Raw genomic sequence first — 27,395 nt, forward strand, 5'->3', positions numbered from 1 at the left:
GAAACGACCACTTCTCTCCACTTGCATTTCTTCCAAGCTATTTATATACACGCGTCGCTTCTTTGCTATACTTAGGACAGATTTTCCTTAGTGGTATGTTTGTAGAACAAGCTGTTAAGGAGAAACTCGTTGGTTGTAAAATACGAGTACCAAGAAGGTTGCAGGGGCATGTAGAATAATACGCGATGAGATTAATGTGCGACGAGAGAGCAGCTTATTTCGTAGTAAATGGCCAGAGGAATGTTATGCCAGCGTGTGATATTAACGTAGAAATTAATGGAGTCTATCTGTCCTCATTGACACCTACTTATTTACTTACTCGTCTCCATTCGCATGCCCTGGAATAATTTTACGGTTGTACTCGTGTCGGATCGTTCGTAAAACTGATTAATCGTCTTATCGCTCTTTAAATTATTCTACACGACAGTTCGATGTGCAGCTCGAATACAAAGTTTCGGCGTGGTAAAAAGTTCACTTGGAATATTATACAACGTTTTAGTTTCAAAACTATTTAAAATATCCGCGTAAATCATTTTTTAACGCTTCCTCGAAATCTATCGAGCTATCAAAATGTAGAAACGTTCGTGAAATTTCGCACACCTTGTAACTCATCGAATACCTATACGCGCTATCGTCAAAGACATCGTATTCATACAACGCTGTAAATCATGTTCAACGTTGTTTATCCTTGAAAGCTACCGCGCGCTATGCGTAAACGACGCTGTGACATAGATCATGCCTTCCATTCCAGTTCTTGGATCTAGTACGTACTCTACAAATATTTAGGGCAGACACTTATCGTCGGATAGCTTCGTGTCTCGTCATCGACGCAGCAATCGAGAGGAAAACATATTTTTAACTGTACACGTTGAGAATTTCCTACGAACGAGAACGCAGAATTCTCGGTGTGAAGAGAACACTCTTCCTTATGTTTTCGGTTTCTCGACAATTTCTTCTCTCAAATGGAAAACTTTCTCGAAGAAGGAAAATCCCCAATTACGCGACTCGGCAAAAATTAGAAGCTTCGTTCCATTAATATCGTCGCTTTCGAGCGAAGTCGAGCCGCTTGGAAGCCAAAAATTCCACTTTTTCCCAATTTCTCAATTTCGTTACACGAGTACGAATCGTTCGAGCTATTTTTCGGTTTTCGATGCTTTTTCGCGAACCCAAAGCGCGCAATGTCTTCTCATTTCTTCGTTATCACGTTAGAGACTAACACCGTCTCGAAATATACAACGAGCCTGATTATTCTGTGCGATATCGGAGGTTGAACTTTCGGACGGCGAAGCTCGGCTGATTCGAACGATCCTATCTCGTTCTAATCTTCGTCTACGTTCTCTCAGTTTTCGTTAGCCGTAAAATCGGTCCGAACGGTCATCTTCTGGCTTTCCGATCGGGGGAAAAAATTTCGTTCGTCGAACGAGCGAGCGAGCAGAGGCGCGAGACGAGTGAAAAAGAAAAGCAGAGAAGAAGGGGAGGGAGATAAGAAGAGCGTTGGCTCGTTTTCGAATACGAATGGCCGTTCGCGATATCGGTTATTATAAATCAGCGAGAAAATCGTGACTACCCGCCGTAAAGGGTAAAGTAAAGTAACGAATTAACGGCGTAGGGAGTGTCGCGAAGTGTAAAGTGCCGCGTTCTCGATGCCTGTTTCCGAACTCTCCGCCGACGTCGAGGCTGGGATACCCAACGTAAACGTGAATTTATAATGACGTTGTACTTTGCGGAATACCTATTACGAACTGCCTTTTAAGGAAGTTGTATATTACGTGTTTCACGGACCTTCGTATGCCAACCGACAGCCAGGATATTTTAAGAATTAAGATACTGGCTACAAAGAAGCTCGTTTCTCGTTGCATCTCCGCGATCGTTCCGCGTTTTCATATATTTTTCCCGACTACCGTTACACGCTGTTTTTCCAATATCGAACGACGATTTTAAAACGCTTGAGAAATCGTAGGAAAATCCTTCGAACGTGGCGCCGGACCTCCTTCCCTACGATAATCGCTTCTACGTTTCGCTTTGTAAGCCAAACATTTCCCTTCTCGTACTCTTATATTCTTAACAATCCACGCTATCGATTATTATTAAAAATCCGTCGAACGATCGTCAACCCTTTCAGGATCAAACGCTTTCTAGCACTCTTTTTCCAAGCAAGACACAGCGCGCTAAAGTTGCAGCTAGTTTTTATCTTTGAGGTTGTAGTTACGGAGGATAATGCGAGCAACGAAATAAACAAATTCCGAGTACGCGTGCATTTCAGTCTTCTTGGATGTTTCGTTGTTAAGAACGACGGAACGCGCAACCACCGTAAGCATGGCATAAAGCGCAAAGTTGTTACGCAACGTCGAGCGTGAAAGGGTTAACGGAAACTCGCGCAAACCGTAACACCGTCGTATTGTACGGTAAAAGTAACGATCGTTGAAACAATAATCAAAAATGTTCGATCGTGGGTTATTTCTTACCTCCGCATGGACGAAGTCCGACGGCCCAGCTGTGCACCAGTAATCTGCAACAAAAACGATCCGGTTGCAATTGTCGATTTTAAACATAGTCGCGAATTCTTCTAGTTTCGAGAGCGAACACGCTCTCTTATTATTATTTCGCCGTAACGTTTAATTTTAGGATAAAGAAGCTTCGTCAAGAGCTTCGAGCGATTTTCAACGAACCGCTGCGGTGAGTCACGCGGAACAACAAATTCTTTCGTTACGCTGTCTCGTAAAATCCGACGATCTTTGCAAACATCACGATATTTTTCGTTTCGTTCCCTCGCGTTCTACCTCGACGGAAGGGTGAACCGTTCTCGTGAGATTCGGCACGCGGGGGTGTAAAAAAAACCCAGCACGAGAGAAGTGAAAGTTCGCGCTAGCGGATGCGCGACTCGGTTGAAAAGGGTTAGGAGAAAGTTGCTTATTTACTGCGCTGTAAAAATGTCACGGGAAAGGGTTCCCTTTTCTTCCGAGCGAACCCTTTCCATCGTCGCGCTCCACGTCCCGCCTAGGTATCTTTTTAGACGAAATGTCAAATCGTTTACTTTCCCTCGCGGATACTCGTTTCCTCTTTCCTAATTCTCTTCAGTTTGTTCCGAATCTTCGGTTGAACGCGAGCTTTTCTCAACTCTTTCCATCGCGAGTGTGATTCGTAGACGTCGTAGTGCATCGTGATCAGTGATTAGCATACACAGATTGGTGACAAATTCATATCTTTGAGAATATGCTTGGAGAAATGGAACGCGAGAGAAGATTTGTTTCATCGACTAATTATTGCAACAGGTAGATGTTACATCTTGGCTATTTTATTCTCGCGTGCTATGTACGTTCCACGCGTTCCTGTGCCCGTAAGTTGCGTATCGAATGGATAAAGCGGAGTCTGTCGATCGGAATGGCAATGGTTGAAACGTTTCGCGAAATTGCGACGAGAAAAAGGTGTAATAATTGGCGATTAATTTTCCATAGACCGTCTATCGCTCGTGTTAACGACAATTAACACGGCGTATTTCTCGTTGGTTATTTCTCACCAACTCTTATTTATTTCCACAAGCAAATCTCATGAACGCAAGCCGTTTCCTCTTCTCCTCAAACGCACTTCTCCTTCTTCTCCAAACCATCGTCATCGATACTTGCGCCAAAATCTGCCTCGTTGTTTTACCCGATGTCCCATTCGCACGCAAAAGTTGACACGAAATGGAAATCGAGGAGAACGAGGAACTTTCGAAAGACGAAAAGACTGTCGGTCGCCGCGACCGACGGAGCGTCTGTTCGCTCGAATCGCTTTCGACGATTCGAAGAAAGACATCGCGGCGAATCAGGAAAGCTATAAACTAGCTGGTCGCGATATCGAACGACGGCCGTCGTACGGTAATTAGCAACTCGTAGAGCCGGAGAATAAATCGGCGATGATTGTTATTCGATCGGGCGGCGGCGCGGCGAGAGAAGGCGCTGGCAGGAAGCGGCATCCTCGAGACGAAATTTATACGGGCACGTTATACGGCGTCGTTAAAATAAATTAAAGGCGTTTTATCGTGACCCGTGCTATAATTTATTTAAGCCGTTTCCTATTATATCACAGCGCCACGAAAGGCACACTGACCGCGTAATTCCGAGCGATCCTCGCGGTTTCGCGGAGAGCGACGGCCAATCGACTCGGACGGTTAAATAATATCGTAACCGGGGACCCTTGATCGCGCGACAACGAGGCTGTAACTTCGCCTGTAATTAGCTGGTGGACTCGTTACACGGCCGAGAAAGGGGTGCAGCAGTCTCGTTTAATCGCGACCCGCTGCTTGTCAGACCAGATCCACCTCGTTTCGAAGGATTTCACCGACTTCGGTATCGATCTGCCAGCTAGGTAACTTTATAGCCGGCTTAACCGAATAGAAGAGTTTAAATTACGATTTAGGAACGATGAATAGCGACTGGAATGGAGTCGTGAAAAGGAATTTTCGGATATCGGCATCGAGCCGGATAAAAGATTGTTTCGATACCGTTTCGTCGCTCCGCTCTTTACGACGCTTTACGATTACGCTTTACGCGAACGTGTACGAATTTGCTTGCGCGAGCTAGGATACCGATTGGTAATCGATTTCAGAAGCGATTTACAGTTAAAAGCATCGTCGCGGTTCTCTCGCGCGATACTTTAGCGACTGAAAATTTCAGCGAATTGGCAAGTCGTAGGTTAAAAACTCTCGTTGCACGATATTTTTACGATTTTGTAATTTTACAGCTGCTGGCAATTGCCGCGGTTTACTCGTAGGCAATTTTATTTCTCTTACTAGTTCCGTTACTGTGCAAGAGGATTTGTTTTAGCACTAGTAACTTACGAAACTTTTCTAACGATATTACACAGTGGAAAAGTGCAGGACGATTTCGAACACTTGGCGAATTTTCGTACGTCATCGAACATTCAACGGACAGATATACCGCTTGCGAAGTACGAATCTCTAGAATCGACACAGATCGACACAGACACTTGGACGAAAAGAAATTCCTCTCACGGGGTCCTCGTGAACGAGTTAACGACACTGCGAACACCTCGCCGATGTACATTACAAGTATGATCTATACTTCGACTCATGACCGTCATTAGCGATTTTATTTTAATCAGTGACATGTGTAAATCATTCAGCGGTCAGTCCTACCAAGGGATTGCGTGTCAATGAGAAGCAATTGGCCGAAAGCTGAACGCCCGTTTAACAGCGATTCGTCGTCATTGTAAACGTCAGTTTCGCTCTATCGTTGACTGGGTCGTCGCTCCTCTCGAACGAGATTCCCGCCGTGTCTGCTAGTTCTCGTCGTCTCATGTACTATTTATACGTCCGTGGCTAGCGACCGAACCTTTTCGCGCGATTTTCATCGTTGCCGGAGTGGCAACGTTTCCAACGAGAACGTTGCAGCCGCCGCTTCTCTTTCGCCGCACGTTCCTCGCGTTCCGAGTCGCCACGCGATGGAGTCAGCTACCATTTTCGTAGTACACCGCGATGTCCAATGCCTGCAAACTTCCTTCCGTTTCCTTCCGCATCGATGCTTCCAGACGAACGTTCGAGATTTTCAGAAAATTTCAGGTAAACGAAACGAGTTTCTTTCCCCGGAAGATTACTTGTCGTAATTTAGCGATAATCGAAAGAGCCGCTGCGACGACGAGGCAATGGAAACGCGTTTGCAAACTCACAGCCGATTGATTTTTATAGCGATAAACATTTTCACTTATGAATAAACTAATTGCATTGTATCTAACACGGTATTTGTACGTTCGTATACTGTACGTATATTCACGTCGATAACATCAGAAATTTCATACCGTGAAAACGAAAGGTAAAACCTGACGAAGAAAATACGATTACGTGGGAATAATTTTTATAGCCACCGCATAATTTAAATATCAAAGTTGCCTGGTTATTGCCGTAAACGTTTTAGTAACGGCGAACATTTGCGATATCGAACGACGAAGTTCATTAAAGACTTCATTGCCACGGAGTACGATTTAATTCAATTTTAAACGAAATTATAAAGGAAAAGAAGACGGAAAATCGGTAATTTTCTTAACGATTACAGTCAACGACGAATACGAGCTAAAGTTCGTGACACGGAAAGCGACAGAGGTTTCAGAATCGCTGACTGCTATCTGTGCATGGAATTAATTAACTGTCGTATCGAGGCCGATAAATCATCCGCATTTATAATCGACGTGCCTCTCGCCATTCCTTTAACGATACGACTAATGAACTCGAACTGGCCGATTATTGAACGAACACAGCGTACGTTATCTTGTTCTCTTTCATGGAAAATGTCCGTGTACGAGCCGGCGGCCAGTAGTTTACCAATAAAACGCGATAATTAGCGTGGTTGTAAAAGTCGTTGGTAAGTGACGTTGCTGTAATTTCTCCGTGTATTATTCGACTTCGTCTTTGCTTTATCCTTTTCGAAGGCGCATCTCGGTCCACCTTCGCGTTCCCATCAGCGCCATAATTATTGCCTTGTCCGTAAATTTCTGTAAATTTTTCGTGGCAAGATCGACGTACATTTTTTCTCTTTATTTTTACCCTTCGATGTCAGCCTTGAGCTTTCGCGAAACGGCAAAGTCTCGGCGATTGCTCGTCGATTAAAAAACAGAAATGCGTTGCTTATCTCGTTCATCGAATCAGAAATACCCGTTCGATATTTCCGTAGAATGTATATACCGTTCGAATTGTTCAATTAATGAATCGCACAATACGTTCGGAATAGAGAATTGTCGAGGAATCGGGGTTAATACACATCGCGTATGACGTGAATTCAAATCGGCATTTACTTCCGTAGGTTGTGTGTACGGCTTGAAAGTACGACGTAACCCGAAATTGAGAGAAAACGTTTTATGGTAATTTCTATCTAGACCGTGGATGTTTCTGTGATTACAGGAAATTTAAGGGCTCGTATAGTATAGAAAAATATAGAACATATCCCGAATAACGTACGTTACCTGTTCTCTGTATTCGTTGGCCGAAACAAATCCCAATTTAGATCGCATAATCTTCAACAACGAAATATTTCTTCAGTTGTATTTTCATAAATGTAAAAGTCCATCGGATCCATAAAGATAGGCAGCCTGTTTTTATTAAACGCATACAAGTTCCCGATGTATAAAGCTTTTTACAATACAGATACAGTATCGCGTACGAATTTTACAGGAAATTCGAAGATGCGAAAACACACGATATCCGAAAGAGTATAAAACGTAGAAACTAAAGTTCTCGTTGTAACGTTATATTTATTAGACCAGATAAATTCCGGCACAGCCATCGATTCTTTTATCTTTTCCCGCAAAAACGTAAAACAGCATAAACATGTGCGGCCTAACAACTAACGAAAATCGAATCCGCGGTGAACGTGTCGATGCATTACGTAGTCGCGTTATCGTGAAAAAAGATATCTGGAATGGTTTTACGGGTGCCATTGAGTCACGCCGCCGCGTTTCCAACGGTACATTTTTCCACTATTTGCTTGGTAAATCTTCGAAAGTATGCGCCCTGCTGAATGTAACGCCCATCTACGGAACGGGGCTGAACGAGTCACTCGTAGACCTAGATAACCTACGATGGAGCTCCCCCGCGGATTTATCACCGCGTCTCAGCCATTGTTTACGTTTGAGACGGGTCGCGTAAATTCCTGTTTTAAAGTGTCTCGGAAACCACCCGTATCCACCGTTTCCGCCCTCGTATCTCTCTTCTTTGGGATAACGCACGCTCGCGCTTTCCCTCTGTACCAGACCTTCGTACCAGAACCACGGTGAACGCCACTTTTCGTCAGCCGAAGGATTTTTCCTCCCTCCAAACGGAGGATGTTATACGTATAGAGAAAAATTGGGGAAATTTCTTTGCATCTGTGTTACTTGGACAAATACCCTTTAGATCGAAGCGTTAGGTTTAACTAGAATCAAACATACTATAAACCGTTTTAATCCAAGTTACAATGGTTACAGTACAATCCAGTCCATGCCGAAAGAATTTACTTATAATTCTCAATGAGAATTGATCGTAAATAGTCTACCAAATAAAAAAAAAACCTCCGCGTTACTTCCGATGAAATTTATTTGGTAATGTTGCCCGATGTTACATCGATATATGTATCGGTAGATGATTAATGATGTTGATAACCTTGGTATGAGAATAAGCATAGCGCTAGGTAATTAAGTTTTATCTGTCATTTGAGACAGGTGAGCGAAATTTCGTTCTTGAACATGCTTCCGATGAATATTTATTTTTACCGGGAAACATTAGATAACTATGTTTTACGTTTTACTTAGTGCAAACGAGCAGAGTTTCACTCTGAACGTTTTTCTTCGTAATTTCTACTTCTAACCAGAAGAGTTACAAACGATCGACTTAACAAATGGTGATATAACGTAGAGGACGCATTGACAAGTATCTGAGAATTCTCTCAGATTTATCGAAAGCTTGGAATATTAGAAAAGAGGCTCGAACTTCCGGAGAACACTCCGGAAATTTATTATATCCAGTTGGCCGATCGAATTACGAGAAACTCTCGTTTAGCAAAAAGAAATGAAAATCATTTGCCGGGCATCCAGTCACTCGAAACTCGCGCAACATCGGTCGTTTCGAAGTCGGGGAAAACCTAGTTAGGACTCGCCCTGTAAGCTGGCCGACGATCGATATGTCTGTTGCACGACTTCATCTCCTCTGCATATCGCGAGGTAACGAGAAGACTGGCAAAAAGGCGTATTTACAAAGGATGCTATTCTCCTGATAGCCACGAGCGAGAAAGAAAGGAAGAAGCGTGGTAAAGTCGACGGTGGCCCGAGGCGAGGAATCGCTGGAATAAAATTGCGGCGTCGCGTGTGCACCGAGGGTTGCATCCTCGCGGCGCGTTAATCGGGAATCGACGAGCATCCTGCGGACGTTATACGACCAAATTCCTCTGGAAGAGCGGCCTTTTTCAACTGGCTCAGGATTTTAGCGTCGTGAGCCGCTTATTTATACAAGCTCGGCAAGGATATCGCGAACGAACCATCGTAAGTTGCACACGCCTCCAGATTGGAGAATCCCGCGGGAGTGGCTGACCGACTGGCTGGCCTCCGCTGCAAGAAAAAATCATCGGGAGTTCGATCGGCCACCTTGAAATCGTACGCGATACTTATCCACGTCTTTTCCATCTACATAGAGATCGTGCTCGGCGTTTTGATCAGAATGCTCGCTATATGCCGCAGGATGTGTCCCTCGATGGAACGATATCGATTTCTGCGATCTAGTATGATCGGAGGAGAGAAAACGCGAGCATTTTTTCCTCGACCGACTGCGTACGTACGGAGAATCTCGAAGACGGAGTAAAAATGATAATCGCGAACGCTTAAAATAGGCAAAGGTGCGTCTATAAAACGTCAGGTGGTTAGAAGGTTTGAAAATTGGATACTCGGGTAGAAAAGCGATAAACGGAGAGCGTTACCGAGATTGGACGCGTGGAATACGCAGAAAGAAGCGCGCAGGTTTCTGCAATGTGTCATAATATACGTAAGCGTCGCGGGTAGTCCATAAACATCCACATTTTATAGGATAATGGCCGATAAGGGAGCGTAACTCGCGTCATCCGCGTATCATCGTAAATAATTTATCCGCGGGAATATCGTAGGAATCTAAACAAAATCGCGCGAACACGACAATTTTGCGGGTACTGTGTAGCACCAAGGGACGAAGAGAACGTCGGGAATGGCGCTCGACGGTAACGATCGTCGCGAACTTGTTCCAGCAAACTTTCGTGCTCGAGCGATTTCGGAAATTGAACGAGGAGCTTCTCTATATCGCAGGCCGATCGGAATTCGAACAAGCTCTTAATCAGTGAAAACTCCGATTACGTTAAACGTTGTAGTAACTACTAAATCGCATGATTTATATTCCAAACCGAGCGACTTTTTACGGTGGTTTCGAGGCAGGTACGGAATTTCTAGCTGAAACTTTGATTAGCTTCTCCCAAACTATGTTCGAGTTTCGGGAAATTAAAATTTAAACGAGAGTGACTTTCACAAAAATATTATCCACCTTCGTGTCTGGCGAAACTTTCCTCCATTTCGCTGCAAGGAATTTCGAGGGAAAAAGAAACATCACTCCCCACGATTACCTATGTAACCGTAGAAGATCGACATCTTCCAAAGAAAAAAAAACGATCTCATTGGATCTGTTTCTTTCCAGACGGCAAACACGAAGAAACAAGAGACCCTGTGAATCCTGGACGCAGCTGGAGGCCAAAGTCGAAGCTGGAATCGGCCATGTTTGGCCGGAGAGAGCACGATCGAGGGAAGGTAGGGCTCTCGTCGATCCGAGCATCGCGATTCAACGAGCGTCGATGGAAGGGGGAAGCTCGAGCAGGGATGATGGGGGCTAGAACGTCGACTACGTTGGGGTGGGGTGCCTCGAAACCACCCCTGGTGCCTCGAATAATCCCTCGTATAAATTGGATTGTCGGTAGAACGTGGAAACTGAACTCTACTGCAGCCAGAGTGGTCGGAAGAGGCGAGAGAGAGGTTCGTTGCAAATAGAGGAGAAAAGGAAACTCGCGGTGCAACTCCTCCGGGCGCACGTACAGTCCGCCACCTTCGCTCACACAACTGTGAAAACTCGTTGGCGAACGCACACGTTCGTAGTGGAGAAGGATAGGTACAACGTAGGTTACACGAGGGGCGGCAATTCATACGCGCGCCCACCTTCACCCTCCGTGATTTTCGCCTGTCTGCCGTCGCAACGATCGCGGGGGTGGAAACGGTCGCTGGATTATGCTCGTCCGCGGTCGAACTCGCGTGCAACGGCGTGCAATTATGCACACGTTATTGTGCCAGCACTCTCCGTTATCGAGCTAATGTCACCGCGCTCAAACTCGTTCCCTGCCATTGACTGTATCAGACAGGGGTGGCGCGGTGCACGTTTACTCCGCGATGTCGTCAGATTCCGTGTACTCTACCTTCTGCTAAAACGAGCTAAGCCAAAGGATCTTCTATTTTGTGCTGCGGTGAATTTGATCTGTGTGATACGATGAAACAACGATAACCGAGTGACGTTACGATACATAACGAGGAAGCATTTTGTAAAATTAGAATTTAATGGTATCGGCTTCCGTCTACCTTGTTTCAGCACTGGAAAAACGGAATCAGAACAAGAAGATCTTATATCGCGCACCCGTGTACTTGATTTGTGTGATACGATCGAACAATAATAATTAAATGGTACCATGATACGTACAACGAAGATGTACATATACACAAGTTGGCAGCAATTTGTAAAGTTGGTGGATTTCTTGAGTGAAGCACTTAGTGAATTGCATGAGACGACTGTAACGGGAAACGGTCGAGAAGACGGAGCAAAGTGGTTGAAAAATATGTAATTGGAGCTATGTAAGTTGATGGTATAGCGAGTGGAAACTTGGAGGAGCGAGGATGGAACTCATCGCGGAAATGGAAGGGATTAATCTGCAAAGATGATCTCCTGGAACAGATATCCGACGTACAATTGGGATGGTTCCGAGCTGTGACCGCTACATCTTGTTACCGCGAGGTAAACGAGCGATACGTGACGATCAAAGGGGGAACGCTCCGACAAATAGCCAGGGCTGGTTGTTTACAAGGTAACTTTATGCTTCTTTGCGTGGATATTAGAACGGTCACGGTGAGGCTAATACGAGCCCCTCGCGGGGTGCTCCGAGCGTTTGCTTATTTTCTCTCTAACGGAAGATTAGAAGACAAAAGCATAGGTGGCCTTTCTTATTTGATATTTTCTTATTTCTCTTGGGAAAGGTACGACTGTTGCCTCGATTAGAAGGAACGCCTATCGATCGAGTCGCTCTTTTTATTAGGAATTTCGAGATTGGACCTATCAAGGATTAAGGGAGAATACGCGATTGTTCGGCTAACTTTTTATCGATATTAGTATCGCGTTTTTGTTTCCAGTTATACGATTTCATCTTTGCGTTGTTCGCGACACGCGGTCATCGATGGATAGGAAACTTTTATCTTCTCGTTTCAAGCAAGTAACGTTAACTTCCTCCTCTTTGATTATGTAAGCGGCGTTCTGTAAAAATATCGATATCGCGCTTTCCTTACTAGTTGTACGTACTCATCTTCGACTTATGAGACCACGTATACAACAACATGGCACATTACTATTAGTAAATGAAGAGCTTCTCTATCTTCGCGTTTCGGAGCTTAATCTTTTTTCAAATTTCATCTCCATTTTAGCCAAGTTCTTGCCAGTGGAACTTAACTCGCTAGTCCCGTCACGATCGCTGCGAACGTAAAACATCTGGCCGCCCCGTCCGGCCGCGTAACATCCGAAAATAGCGCCGTGAATCTAATAAGCCTCGTGGCGAGGTCCCGCGGACGCCTCCGCGTTTCGAATCTCCGCAGAAACTTTGATTACGCTCCGGGAATCTCTACCGCGCTCGCCCTAACCGTCGTAAATTTGTCGGAAGACCTAACCCGAACCTACAAGGAATGGCTCTTTGTTTCCTTTGCATCGATCGAATTACTCTTTTCGAGCTTAGGTTCCTCCAGGTCGTCGGAGACTAGTTACCGAGGTAGATCCACTTCGTAGCGGCGCGACAACAAGGCCACACCTTCCAAAGCAAGGGTTCCTCTTTGAGCCCACGTAGTCGCACGCGCGCCTGGCGCGCCTTCCCTCCGCCTTCAATATGCTGCCTCCGCAGCTACTACGCTCGTTGTTTATTCACGAGAAAACGCGTTCCTCCCCTTCACGATCTCCACCATCGTGTTCCACTCACTTTCCCACGTTGTCCCATAATGTCACCGGAGACTCCTTTCCCTTCTTATTCCTGCACCAATACCGAACGATACCGAGGTCTGCAGAGAGGAATATAGCTTCGTCGAACCCCGTCGACTTTTATAAAATATAAGCAATTTCATACTTTCGGCTCTCGAGGCTCGACTTGGGACCGTGTCGTCTTTACGACGAGCCACCTCGGATTTTGTCAGGTCTTCCTCTCGTTTTAGCTACCCCTCGCCGTCACCAGGATCGGTCGGTCTTCGTCGCACGTGGACGCGACGAGTAGTGTCGGATGGTTCGAACAAGTAGCCTCTTTATGCAGCGCAGTTTATTAGCCCCGAGATGGGCCAACCAGAGGAGCCAGGGAGCCTCGTTGCGGCACGTTAGTTATTATCCACCAGCGCCGTTTAATTATTCCAATCGCCATTGCGCTCCTACTATCGTAAAAATGTCCACGCGGCATTACCGTTTCTTATAATTTTCATTGCATTCTGCGCCGGACCCGACGGACGTTGCTTTCTCGAGGATGGCGTAGCCGCTACGCTGCCACCGTCCGCTTTCGTCCAAACGCTAAGGCGTAGAGCGTTCGTTTTCCCGCAATTGTCACTTCACGGTGGTACCACAGGTTCTGGAAAGTTTATTACGGAGGAGATGACGTTACGCGACCGAATAAAATCGTCGAATCAGCGTGCTTCGGTTTGTAGTTTGCAAGCAGTTTTATGCAACGAGGTCGAGTCGATTGCCAACATTGAAACAAGATACGTAATTAGGAGTAATTTGGATTTTGAGGTGTAAGTTTCGAGTAATATATTTCGAAATATACAGCAGCTACGGAAAGTAGATACTTTTATAGGCACTTAATCATTTTCGTAACATCGAATTTACGTAGCTATATACCATTGAACGACGTGAGATTTAATATACTTGGACTTTACTAATTGTACGTAAATGATACGATAAATATAGCGATGTACGAGTACATTTTGCAGGCAGTTTATTTCATAAGATATATGTACAGTATACATACGATAATGTACAGCAGAATATCGTTTACATGAATTTGTCAGAGGACAAATAATTTAAAGAAGTCGCAAAGCAAGTTGCAACAAATAGTCCAATTTGTGTCCGCTGTTGGACACGGTTTATGCGAGCGAATTCAACAGACAGAAACTCATTTACTCGAGAGTACTACCTCAAATTTCGTTCGAACAAATCGACTTCGTAAATACGCTCGGTCGCATTGCCTGTTCACCGTTCGACATCCAAAAGATGAAAGAGGAAGGTGTCGGACATTGTGTTGTAACAAACAGACATGAGATTGCATGGTCAATCGGTCGTATGTAAATTTACAACCACAAACGTCGCGATTACATAACGCAAGGTTTACTGCGAGAATCTATATTCAGCCAATTCGCTCTATGCAAATCACGACACCGTCGTTAACGACAATCAAAATGTACGTACACAGAGTCCGTTTTAATAACGCGCCAGGGTTAATCGATCTTTTCTTGGTAAACCAGCGAACCTCGTTTTCTCCGGTGGTTAACCAAAGCCATCGAATTTGTTTGCTCCGTTAGACGAAGCAAAATTGACTTCGTTGACCATGCTTATCGACGTCGTACCACGAAATCGCCTAGGACGATGATTTACGAGTCGCACGCGCGATTCGTGACTCGCGCGTGCACGTGGTGCGGATAAACGCGACGAAGCCATCGGCGTTGATGTTCCATTCCTAGTCCCCCCTCTGACGAACCTCGCCTCCTCCTTTTCTCTTTCTTTCGCTATCTTTATGCAGATGACGACGGGTGCAGTTAATTCGCGCTGGAGGCCACGGATGGTCTCGTTCGTTCTAATTTACCCTGAACGTCCATGATTGGGAGTTTGCCGGCAGACGATTTTCTCCCCCGCTGCTGCACCTGCATTCACGCCCACGTAGAACAGAAGCACGTATCGCGACGCGTTACGGATACATGGGAGGAATTTCGCAAGCTCCGTCATTGTTCAGCCGTTTTTCATCATCGAGCTCGCGCGCACAGAATTCGTTCGTTCGATTATTTTTATTCGAGGAATGCCACGTTCCTCGGAATAACAAAGTATACACAGGATAGATAAAATATGCGGAGAGAACGTGGTATCGTACTCGTGCAACTTCTATTTGGTTTACGAGTGTACAGGTAGAATTTGGAATTTTGTTTCCTCGGTAATTTTCCTGCACAGAAAGATATCCATATGTAGATGTCACTTGCGCCACGTTCAAGTATACAGCGTACGTATATAAGAAGCTTATTCCGTGGCATTATTTCGTGTCTTGGTATTTGTCTAAGATATTTCATATTGTATGGATCAGCGGTGGTCCCCAAAATAGCCGTAGTAGGTTATATATCTACGGTCGAATATTCAGATAGAAATATATACGAGGGATCTTAATATTCTTCCGTTGTATATTTCTCAAATGATACAGCGGCGCAACGTTCCATTCACCTTTCGATGTGCAATCTTTTTCAGACGCAGAAAGTTCCACCGGCTGCGCGATGGAACGCCCTACGTCCTGCAGAAATATGGCAACTCAATTTCGTCGACGGAGCTCTTGACGCTCGGAGGCTGCCAGCGTTATATCTGCCAGCGTCGTTTCAGGAAGAAAGTCGAGTGTGCCTGCTTAATTTCCCGTGCAGGTTCCAAAGAATTGCTGCCTTATTTCCAGACCAGCCGTTTCGCCGCACCTGCACCCGCGTTCGTAAGAAAAAAAAGAAAAGAAGCCATGGGCGAGCGGGCGAACGTTCGATAAAGGGGAAGTCGAGAGGGAAACGACAGAATCGCGACGAACAAAGCTCGATTCTCGTGGAAAGCGTAGGTGGAGTCGAGTAGATTATCTCAGCAGACAGCGAAACGGTAAAGTTCTCAGCCGACGGTTGTGCGTCGCAGGGCAAAAGACGAGGCAAGAGAAAGCAGACTGTGTTCGAAGGAGGGAGAGACGGAGAGAAAAAGGAGACGATCCAACGGGAAACAAGGAGAGAAAGAAATGGAGAGAAAGCTTTTTAGGCCTTTCCTCGGAACACTGCAGACACAGCTGTGCGAAAACTGCAATGACACGCCCCCTCGCCCCTATCTCACCCCTGTGCCCTCGTCTCGTTTCGTCTTCCACCCTCGAGACGTCGATGGTCAGGGATAGGTTCTCCTGGAGCTCGACGAGCTTTGGCTAGCGAGCCAGGGTCGATTCGAACCACCGTCGAGAGTTTCGTTCAGTGGTGGGGGACCGACATACGCGTAGGTACATACCTCTACACCGACACATAGCTAAATATATAGAAACAAACCTGATGGAAGATCACAGAGGATCGTATTTTTGTCGATTTCCTAATTTTAACGTCTCTTTATAACTGACCGGGAGAATTTTAATATGACACACTGTAAGATGAAAATTCGTTGATTTTGTAATTTTAACGTCGCTTTATAATCGACCAGGAGAATTTTAACGATACGTTTGAAGATGAAGATAAGAAACTGGCTACGCGAGAGAGGCTGGTAACACGATAACGATCTTACCGATCAAAATCTGTGCATATCTAATAAACTGTAGCTACATAAATGTCGTTTTAAGCGTAATCTTTGAAATTCGCGCTTAACCTGCACGGCTCAGAGCCACCATTCTTCCCATCTATCAAAAGCTATCGTACGTTCTAAAAAAGGTAACAAATTCACGATATTCTTTAAACTTTGTTCTTCGTACGTCCATTAGCCGTATGCGGCCACCGTTCACTGGCGTGTCGACGCTTTCCGGCAACGTCGATGTTGCCCCCAACGGTGTATTGCTGTTGGTCGGGCTGCTGGTCCGGTCTCGAACGTCTACGACCCATACAGTTTCACACGAACGCGCAACACCTCCCATCGGCGATGCTACATCTCCGTGGTGACGGCGGATGCTGGAGAATGGCGGTGGTGGTGGTCGGTCGAACGCGGTGGTGCTTCACCCCTCCGGCAGGGCACTGGCTGCTCCGCAGCATCACGCACAGATCGATACGCGGCCGTTGGCTTCACCTATTCTGCCAGACTCTGCCCGGTGCGAGCGTTCCCTCTGGCTACCACCAGCCGAGGGTTTCGATGCCGGCGATTCGTGTAATCGCGCCTCTTCCATCGATCGCGACCACCGCTCTCCGCACGGACGATCGTTTCGAGAGGCCAGCTGCTGCGCGAGAAAATTACGCCCCGAGAATTTCGCGCGGAAACTCCAGCCGATCGCTTTGGCTGCCAAGCTGCTCCATCAACGTGCATTCTCTCCCGGGGAATTTCTACTTTTCTTCGGGTCTTGGCGTTCGTTATTGCACTGTTTCGGTATGAATTTCGCCGAGTCTCGACTTTGACTTTAAAAAATGAATCGGGAGACTGTTTGCCGAGACGCGAATCGATTGCCAGGCTGTGGCATCACGGAGGATTCATTTTCCAGTAACTTTGAGCGACAGATATCGACTCAAAATCGATTAGAATTAAGTCGTCTTTCCGAACGTCATACAAATTTATGGTTAATTAATGTTCGTGGTAATAGAGTTTTCGAGACTGAATTTGGCTGGGTATCGAGCTTAATTTCGAAAAACGAATTGGCAGTCTATTTCGCTGAGACGTAAATCGAGAAGGCTGAAACAAGGAGACTTAACTTAATAAAGCGATAGATAGCAAACCAATATCGGTAAAGATAAAGCGACGAAAATAAATGATAAATTCGTAGTCAATGGATACTCGTACTGATAAGTTCTCGCGCCTTCGAACATCAAATTTTTTCGATATAGAACCTCGTTGCTGCAGACTTAGTGCAGACCCTACGATCGTAGAGACGATAAATGGATGGATCGTGCATTTGTCTGTCAAACGAGAAGTCCGATTTTAGCTTGCAAATGGAGCAAGATCGTCGATGAAGGATTGATTTACCGTTTTCGAGTAACCGTGTCATCAATGACGTCAGAAGAGACTCTTTCGTTACTTCGTTATTACAACCTTGTTTTTCGAAACATAGCGATACAGCAGCTTACCGATAGACGAATCATTTGCAGTTAACAACCTCGAAGCAATAAAATCTGAACCAACCATCTTGTTTATGATTTCATCTTAAAAATCTCTTTCCACTCCATCTCCATTACCATACCATAAGAACTCGAACAGATGCCGCATCACATGTCGAGCTCTCCATCAGTGACGCAAAGTCGTACAAGTGTCTACTTCCGCGAATGACACAAAACAAAAGAAAAGAAACGTTTTTCTACATTTTTCTAGATTGCTGTCGGCGAGCACGACGTTTTGTCCCGAAGCCTTTAAGGATATAATAAAACGGCGAGTGAAAGATTTGGAAAATTATAGAAATTAACTAATTACGGAAATTAAATTAACGTGATAGTAGTTAATAATAACGTTTAATCTTGCAGCGGTTGTCGAATCTTTACGATCCAACTCTTATCTATAAAACAACGTTTGACTTTTGATTTAATTTTTCAAAACGTTTTAATAGAAACTTGAATGAATGAAACAACGTGGAAAAAATTATTAAACGAATCCTCCCACTTCCTTGTCACAGTTGCAATGCCGAGAAGCAGCACTCGGTGATGTAAATCGAGCGAAATAAATAAAAAATTAGCGCAAAACTGGTCCTTAATGGATATAAGAGTTTTATTAACAATAGAAAACGCTTCTGCATGTGAACAGATCTAAAGGACGAATCAGGCCGAAGATACGAATGGATAACTTCATTGTACGATCCATATCGTTGCTGCATTGTGTTTAAATCATCGCAAATGCAACACACGCTCCGATTTGCTAATTACCGCGATATGCAGTTACACGTCGTTAAATAAACTCGCCGGGTGTTCACGGTGAGAATAATCAAGCAGTACAGTCAGGCTTGGAGATCGACATGCGTTAATATCGCAATTGCAAAGAAAGGGAGGAAGCGCTGGTTTAATTAAGCCTCGTGTTATGCGTATCGGTTGCAAGAGCGCGTCTCGCGATTATTTCGCCCCGAGCAAAAAGACAATTCGAACCGGTGACTGCTTATCTAACCAGTGCAGTGGCCACCAGGAAGTGCAACTCCATTTACCAGTCACCGACGTTATCTGTTCCACCAAAAACTGTCGAGTGTCTTCGTTAAGCGCGGTTCGCTCGCCAGAGATAAGCTATCGATTTTTTACGACGCGTACTTCTTCGTACGATCTGCTATCGAATCGACTGAAAACGTTTCGCATCGTAATATGTCTACGTTCGAACGAAGCAGTTCATTTCGTAAGCAATTTCCCGTAAATCGTTAAATGTAAAGTATCGTTTTGTAACAGTTACCGACACTCCCTGTACGATATTCGAAGTACATACACGTATAAAAGCTGTCTCTAAAAGATTTAATTAAAATTCTTTACGTCTTAATCTCCTTTTCGTTTCGATTTTTAACATCGCAAGGGAATGTTCAACGTGAAATTGAAATAAAAATTATGCGTATCAGTGACGATTCGTATTTCGGTATTTTTTAATATTACGTAAAATCTGACAGATTCTTTATACGTGTAACGTGTAACCAAGACGACAACTTGTTACGTTTTATCGTCATCAACCGTCGACCGAACGGGCGAGTTCTTAAAGTTCGTCGGGCCGCGGGACCATTAAAAAGGCACGAAGAAACTTTACAGACAGCAGATAGTCTGGGAAGAAGGGAGAAAAGTTTCGTTAAATCCACCCTCCTTTAAGGATATTTTTCCTTCCAAGCGGGGCCAAGTAGACCATACGTACGGTCGAACTAAATAAAAATGAACAGCGAGCCGCTCATCGTAACGTTAAGGACACTACGTCCGATCGTTTATGCGCTTGTCCGACGTCGGCGTTAAAAGCATTCGCTGATAAATCATATCCTTCGAGAGATTTAACGAATCTCGACAATGAAAGATTGCTATTAAAGCATCGAAGATAAAGGCTCGCAAAGTTTCTTTTTAATTATGGTCAGGCATTCGTCGAAGAGATTCGTATTTATTGGAAAAGTTCATCGGGATATTTCTTTAAATCATCGCGCACTTTGTCTGTCACTAAACAGACTTAAACCAGGCTCATCTGGATAATGATCGATCGCGTAGATTTTCCAGTTTTCTTGCCTCCCGATCGCTAAACCTTCGTCGATGAATAATGCGTGACTCGATACTGGAAAACTGGCGAATCCGGCTGACAAATTATCAGTTACTTTGCGGTGACCGCGTATCGCTGTCGCGCCACGAGTCGCGCAAACTTTCGTCGGGATAGCGCGTTTAAAAGAGCAAATATGTTGAAATGTTGAGGTCTATGGGCAGCTGGAGCAGGCGAGACGCATCGTGACGAATGCTTCGTTCGTCGATTTTCTCGATGGAGATTCGATTGTTCGATTTAGACGAATAAAAATCGATCGATAAAAGTTTCGAAGGACAAGAGGACAACTTCTGTGAGCGAAATATAATCCTGCAGAAAGGAAGATATTCCAGAAACTGGCGAGTAACGCTTTTTATTTTTGTTCTGGTACATAAATCCAGGAAAATATTCGAAGGTTTGTAAACATCTTCTATGGATATATCACGCGCGTTATAGGAAAACAAATACAATTTGATGATCGAGTCTCGGTAACACAACATGTACGATAAGGACATAAAGTTTTCTATGATACGTATATTTAGTTCGACCTCGCAGTTAAGAAATGGGACATAGTTTAGAAAAAAAATTGTAAGCCTGTGCATATTCATTTCGATATTTTCTAGATAAGAGTTTTTGCTATGCCACTATATAATTACATGCTCGTCAACACGCTTATTACATTCGACCTTGAAAATGTATCACGTAGCTATATAGGGGCAATTGCTCAACGTTGTACAATTAAACGCATGTATTTCTTTTTTCTTCTTTCGCATTCGAGGTAGCTGGAATTTAAACTCGCACCTCGTATTCCTGCGATACGAAAACGATCGGGGTTAACGTCTGTCGATCGACGCGACAGCCGCGAAAAGGAAAAAAAGAAGAAAGAAGAACAAAGGGAAAGGGAAAAATCGCGTAATCCTGCAGTCGCGTAATCGAAAGCAAAGGTAAAACGCGTTAATTTACCAAGGCGATTCATTAAAGTACGCGAGCGGCCTCGCAAATAGCCGACTGTTAGTCCTTTTTTTTTACGGGCCAGGTCCTCGTTGCACGCGTTAAGCAGAATCGCGCACGATTATACTTTCAGATACGGCGTCGTTCGACTTTGTATTTTTCACACGTACCAGCGTTGTTTTCTTATCACGGAGCCGGAGTGGCTCGTAAGTCGTGTACAAAATCGCTTCGTGGAACTCGTCTCTCACACCCTGTCTGCTCGCCATTGTTTCACCAACCCTCCAGACGCGATTCGAACCGTCGACTTCCTCAGGAAGATCCTGACAGGGCTGGCAATCGAGGCAGCTTTCCCATCGTTCTTCGAGATCACATAATTTTTTTACTTTTTCTGTGGTTGCCTTTTTAAGCTTGGAAGCTTTATTCGTCAAATAAGAATGCGTTCGTTAGCTCGTTATTAGCATCGGAACGTCTACTTTTCACACAGAAATACAGTGATATTATAGCGTTATTATAGCGATATTAATTATTTTCTTTTTTATTTAATTCCTTACATTCATAATTTGTCCAGTTTCGACATTTGGTAGAATCTTTTAGCTGTATATTAATTATCGGATAGGAATTAGGATACACAGCTAAAATTTCTGTCGTTTCGAGCATTACGCGAAGTTACCTAAAGTTTGATAGAGTCCTTCAATGAATATAACGAGCAAGTGTGCCAATACGTCTGACGATATTATTCGTAATTATTGGAACAACAAACATTTTATCTTTTGCCATTTATCAAAAGTTACGTAAGAATTTCTTGCTACTTTTAACACGTATTATCCTTTATTGGAACGGTGAACATTGATCGTATCGTTGGTTAGAAATTGCACGTGTCTTAAATGTAAATTATTCAAGAAATATCAATCGAGTATCGATGTCGTTCGAATATGTAATTACGAGTGGAAATATATAGGTGTATTGAGACGAAATCACCAACGTTGCAGCACGACAGAAAATGTTGTACAACACGACGTTATATAAGACGAAGTTGAAGTGCAGTTTCATGGTTAATCCGAAGCGAAGATCCGCGCTATCGATCGTATTTTGAAGTTGTTACCGAATGTATATATATAGGTATTTAGGTTTCCTGTAGTTAGACTTCGTAACTGTAAATAATATTATAATTTATACGATAAAAGTGCGAAGCACGTTCGAAAGAAATTCGTACAAAACCAGAGGCGTGTTCTCTCGATTTTCTTCCTTTTTTTTTTTATTAAATTCGAGATATCCGTTCGATTTGTACCGCGGCATCGATCGATCGAACATTAATACGTTTAACGGGACCCGAAACGTGTCGCTCTAACGAGATAAAATAAGGAACGAAGGCAAGAAACACTACAAATTGCTTTTTCTCATTAGGCTAAATAAATGAAGAAAGTAACGAATGGTTTTCATTCACGAGAATCGGAGGACGGTTCGATAAGTGGACGGCCGGTTTGATCCGCTTGAAAACAGGTTCAAGTAAAAAGGAAACGTTACTCGCGTAATTGACAGCGCTCTCTGGACACTCAGAAAAGGGCACACGCTCCAAGACAAGGAAAAAAGGAAAGAGAAGGAACTAGTGAAAAAAGGCCGACTTAATTCGTGGACAGATAAGAGCGGCGATTCGACTCTGAAATCGCTAACGCTCTAACGATCGACCGATCTTCCGATTCACGATGATCGTTAATAATAGACAGCATCGTATATAAATTTCACGTGGCGGAATCAACGTTACTACGTTCGAGTATTACGAGAAGCCGATTTTATTCCGATCCTCGAACCTTCTTTCATCGTTCCGATAGGTCACACGGTCTCGCATTTAATTATACAGGGTCGATCGAACTCGATGTTACCTGGAATGTACGCGTGGAACTTTCGTCCGATTTTCGGTGGAATAAAATCGGTGAATCGCGCGAAAGATCGGGCATAAGAATCGCGAGTTTAATCCATTCGAGAAAAGTGCTGTCTTATATTTTACGAGAATGGTAAAGCATTTCGCCGAATGATCAAGATCGTCTCTTTCCCTTCCAGTGGTTTCTGCTAAAAGTGTTTAGCCGTTTTCGAACGGTAATTACGTATGCGCAATGGTACGACGACGAGTACGGCTTATATTTCCCGATGATATAACGTTAGAAATGACGTAATCAACTTCTACGTTGGATTTACTAGCTCACTACCTGAAGTTTAGAGCCCGAAGATACACCAACTTTCCAAACCAATCGTTTCTGCTACGCTGAACAAATTGAATTACTTCTATGGACTAAACATTCTCTATACGATTGGCTACAATTGAGTATGGCAGACATATTTTTGTAGATTTTCTCTGACTTTTACGTCATTCGGTGACGAAACACAAGTGCGTTAGTAAGAAACTGGACGAAGAAGGGAATAAATACGAAACTTTTGAAGACGGATGATAGTTTCAGGATATTTTCTAAAGGACAGGTAATATTACGTTTGGTATTGCGTTAGCTTAACTGGATCAATAATAAAAGAGGCGACGGAAACGCATATTTAACCCCCAAATCAAATGGTAACGCGGTACTTTGAATCCAAAAGTTGCCCTTTCATAGAACACAGAAAATATGACTTATCGCGTTTGTCACTTGCGATGTTCGACCATGGCCAAGTCCACCTTGGAGCGAAGGAATCGGCATAGGCAAAGACGAGAAGAAGTGGGTTGGCAGAGGCGAGCGACGAACGCCAAGTCGGCGCAAACAGAAGAAATCGAGCGAAGCGTGGTCGACGCACAATTTCCGATCGCCGAGACAGAAACGACGGGGACCATGGACGCAACAGATGGGGAACGTGGGCGGCATCGCGGGTCCCGGAGTAAATAAACGAATTAGTAAATAACGAATTTTATCCGACGGCATTGGCCAGCAATCCGATAAGCCGGCACCGCACCGGTGCGCTGCGTCATCGTCACGGGGAGTAGGGGATCGCGCGTATAAAAAGTGCGCGTTATGCGTACCTGTCCGTCCAATGGGGTGGCTTCGCGAACCGGAAAGGGGGAACCAGCCTGGAGGATTATCGAACGACCGTGCAGCCGAGAACCGTGGAGGTACGAAAAGGTAAGAGGAAAAAGAAGACGAAGAAAAAAGGGGGAAAGCAAGAGGAAGGAGTATGGAGAGAGAGAGAGAGAGAGAGAAAGAGGGAGGGAGAGCGAAAGAAAAACGGCAGGAATCGAGGCATGGTTCCTTATGGAGAACGGGTTCGAGCGTCGGCGAAACGTACTGGGAAAACGAAGAAAACGAGCCAGTTCGACCGACTATCCGCGCGAGCAACGAACGAGAGGGGAAAGGGGATGAAAAGTGCGCGAGAACGCAAGCAACCGAGCCAACGACTCTCGCCGAAGCCTGATAACTTTAGAACCCTCTCGAGTCTTTATTGATACTTGGCCGTTTCCACTTGTCCCATATACATACCGGTGTGCGCCCCACGGATCCAGGCCTCGAAACGCGCCATGGAATGCCGGGATTACGTGAAACGCGTCGAGTCCTTCGCGAGTTCCTCTTCTCTCCTAGCCTCGCGATAAACGGTCTTTGTTTCATCCGGGGGAAAGTTATCGGAGATGGCTTCGATATTTTAGCGATCATTGCGCTACGACCGCGACCAGTCCTTTCCATAGATATTCTAAATCGACAGGTTTTTCGCGTATATCTGTCGTTTGCATAAAAGGCTACGCATTTGGAAAGCGAAGGTTATTCCACGAACGAAAAGCAATTTTTAAACCCTTTGTACTTGCAGGTGAAACGTCCTTAATTTCGTTTATGCGAAGCTTCGTACGTACGTACCCGTTTTACGAATACGAATAAACGTTGTTTCGCGTAACAGAAAGGCTAAACAAAAGAGACTCTCTCCGAAAGCGTAACAAATTTAATCGTCGTCGTACGCGTACAATTACCGCGTATTTGTCTCGAAATATCGAACGATAATGACACACGAGGATAAATTCTTCAAAGGGAAGACATTACGTCACCAGATATCCGCGTAAGTGGTGGAAGAGAAAGATTAAAAATAGAAAAGATTAGAAGGGAGAGAGTTCAACGTACCTGGGGACGCGGACCGTCGACCTAATTTCCTTCGCGGTACGGTAGGACCCGCAAAAACTCTGCTTTACGATTATTACGCGTTCCAGCGTCGGATCTCGATATAAATAGACGTTCGTTCCACATGCTCGAGAGAGCGCCGCTTTAAATCACGCTCTTCCGCGTCACGCGGCTAACCTCGACTCGCGTGCCTCGTTATCGTAATTCAACCCTCTTGCAACGAAGCCCGGATTGTCTCCGAGTGAACGTTTATAGGCGAGCTTGCGGCTCTTTTTCCAACAATCGGCTGGAAAATGGGAAATCAAACGATTTGCTACGATTCCGTGGAGAACGAAGTCTTCGACGATTTGCGAGACTTTAAACTTTGGCGAAACTGGTTAGGGGGTTGGTGAAATCGATTCTGATTCGAAGCTGAATGGTCGTTTTATTTTAAGAAGCGGAAAAATGGTTTTCGACGTGGATGAATAAATCGAGCGTGGTTAAAACGATTATCGAGTTTTCAATCGTTATTTGCAATTTGGAAAAAGAAAGTATCAAAGGGGTATTTTTTATACAGGGTGGTTGGTAACTGGTGGTTCTACGCGAAAAAAGAAGTCGAAAATATAGAATAAAAATTGAAAAAATTAAAAAAATAACGTCGATCGAGACAACGATCTACGGTGAGATCCGTTCCAACGAGACGCGATAAAGTGCAGGCGTACCGAACGAAAATTCAAAGTGGATTTTCTCGAGAACAAAGCCTCGAGCGAAAAATTTTTATTCTATATTTTCGACTTGTTTTTTCGCCTAGAATCACCCCCTTTCCGCTTGTGCCACTAGTTACCAACCACCCTGTATATCACGCACGATAAAAGATCGTAATTCGAGTCTCACGGTGATAAATATACTCGACATAGAAATACAACGATGTAATTCACGTAATTAACAGCAAACACGACGATTTATTTATCGTTTCCATTTCGTTCTTCCACCTGTACTCAACTGTATCGACTCATTACGAAACGCAACTGCACCCATTTCCCCTCTAACACCATATTCAATATTTTCCATATTATTTAACACGTTCGATCAAATCACGCGTGTTCGTACAATGTAAAACGAGTCTCTTTCGCTCGCATCTATCACAATGTTATCTTTACTTCGCTTCGAGACGTACCGGCTCGTACTTGACCGAAAAGACTGGAATTCGTTCCTCCGGCATTTCCATGGATTCGCAGCGAGCCATGGGAACACGTATATACCTGTCTACGAACACCCTAGGGACCGATACCTCCTGTCTTCATAAGACTGGCAAAGTTACGCCTACGTTTGCTTACCCTCGTCGCGAAGCGCTGTGATACGTTATCCCTTGGAACGACACGTGTTCTCCTTGTGATTCTCTCGCCACGCCAGGAGCATGCATTCGATCCCGTTCTCTTTGCAAATTGCCTACAGGTGAAATTCAAGCGTCAACTATAAACTTCGTCGATGTTCCGATACCAGCGACAAGGATATTCTTCGTACGATCGTACAAGGCGTTAGAGGGTCAATTTTCAAGAGCGCAGTTCATTTCGTTGGAAAGAAGGAACCAAGCAGCGTGGCGTGGTTTGCATCGATAGATACGATTCTTGGATTGCGCGCACGGACGAGCAGGTAGAAGGAAGAAAGGGACGCGTTAAAGTCGTCGCACGTTCTTTCGACATTAGACGAGCAGGTAGATGCGCCTCGTTAGACGACCAATGTGCGTAGCGAACGCAAGTGGCATCGTGCCAACGAAAACCGTCTGGTAGCAGCCACGTGCGACCGATTCGTGGATCGGTTCGAGCCGACACTTAATATGATCGATTGGATCGTCGCAGTTACGACTGCGATTCGTTACGAAAGATTTGTACAAAATTTACCGCCTCTTTCTTCCACTCTCTATCGTTGCTGTCTCCTTCAAACAAACGCGAAACACGACAAGTATAAATGTACGTATAACGAATAATAATTTGACACGATGATTTGACAAATGTACAATATCAATAAATTCACGAGCTACGGGTTACGGATTGCGCGTTGACAATTTTGTCCCAGTAGGATTACCAGGTAGCTCCGAAAACAACGTTTCTCATTCTGAGGCGCTTTTCATACGATGCGGAAATGTTTGCAAAGTGTCGTCGTTCGAGATGGACCTTGGTGTGTCACCAACGAAACGATCGACCTCGATCTCGAGATGCCCACAGTCGAAGAAGAAATATACAAGTTCAGAAGCGGGTATAACGCAAGATTAAAAAGAAAATACCCTTTAGATCGAGGCGGTACGTTAGACTAGAATCAACATAATGTAAATTATTACAAACCAAGTTATCGTACCACGTCAAACGAAGTTACTTAAAATTCTCGAAATTGTAAAATAGTCTACCAAAAAAAAAAAAAAAGTGTCGTCGCGAATAAATATGGCAAATAAACGTACGTTATTCGATATTGACCTGCCTCGTGGTAGCGTCTCTATCGATAAAACCTAATCT

At 44.4% G+C, this 27,395-nt stretch overlaps 1 long non-coding RNA gene across 1 annotated transcript in view; it reads right to left on the reverse strand.

Annotated features, from left to right (window-relative positions):
• LOC117242285 overlaps window positions 1-27,395 on the reverse strand; it is a 176,923-nt gene that overhangs the window by 58,888 nt on the left and 90,640 nt on the right. The window contains exon 3 of the long non-coding RNA XR_004495216.1: window positions 2,466-2,509. This is a non-coding gene — a long non-coding RNA (uncharacterized LOC117242285). The remainder of the gene's footprint in view (window positions 1-2,465; window positions 2,510-27,395) is intronic.

The sequence above is a fragment of the Bombus vosnesenskii genome, unplaced genomic scaffold, assembly GCF_011952255.1.
Source record: "Bombus vosnesenskii isolate JDL3184/JDL3185 unplaced genomic scaffold, Bvos_JDL3184-5_v1.1 scf7180000016273, whole genome shotgun sequence".
NCBI lineage: Eukaryota > Metazoa > Arthropoda > Insecta > Hymenoptera > Apidae > Bombus > Bombus vosnesenskii.